This window comes from Camelina sativa, unplaced genomic scaffold (assembly GCF_000633955.1).
Source record: "Camelina sativa cultivar DH55 unplaced genomic scaffold, Cs unpScaffold29203, whole genome shotgun sequence".
Taxonomy (NCBI): domain Eukaryota; kingdom Viridiplantae; phylum Streptophyta; class Magnoliopsida; order Brassicales; family Brassicaceae; genus Camelina; species Camelina sativa.
In genome coordinates this window covers 1-231 of record NW_010950158.1, presented here as the reverse complement: position 1 = coordinate 231, position 231 = coordinate 1, and the positions used below count along the sequence as shown (strand labels likewise).

Below are 231 nucleotides of genomic sequence, written 5' to 3'. Positions count from 1 at the left end.
GTTCTGAAGTATATGACTGATGGTATGCTTCTGCGTGAGCTGCTTGGCGAACCAGATCTGGCCAGCTACAGGTAAGAAATACTATGCACAATTTTTATTATTACTGTTGGACAGCTGAACGTTTTTACCTACTGATTGCGAAACATTTCAGTGTCGTTATTGTGGATGAGGCGCATGAAAGGACCTTGTCAACCGATATACTGTTTGGATTAGTCAAGGCAAGTGAACTTT

General features: G+C 41.6%; 1 long non-coding RNA gene across 1 annotated transcript; it reads left to right on the top strand.

Annotated features, from left to right (window-relative positions):
- On the top strand, positions 1 to 217 carry LOC109132151. Its single transcript, XR_002037395.1, has 2 exons — positions 1 to 71; positions 152 to 217. It is a non-coding gene; the product is annotated as an uncharacterized LOC109132151 (long non-coding RNA).
- Positions 218 to 231: the final 14 nt, after the last annotated feature.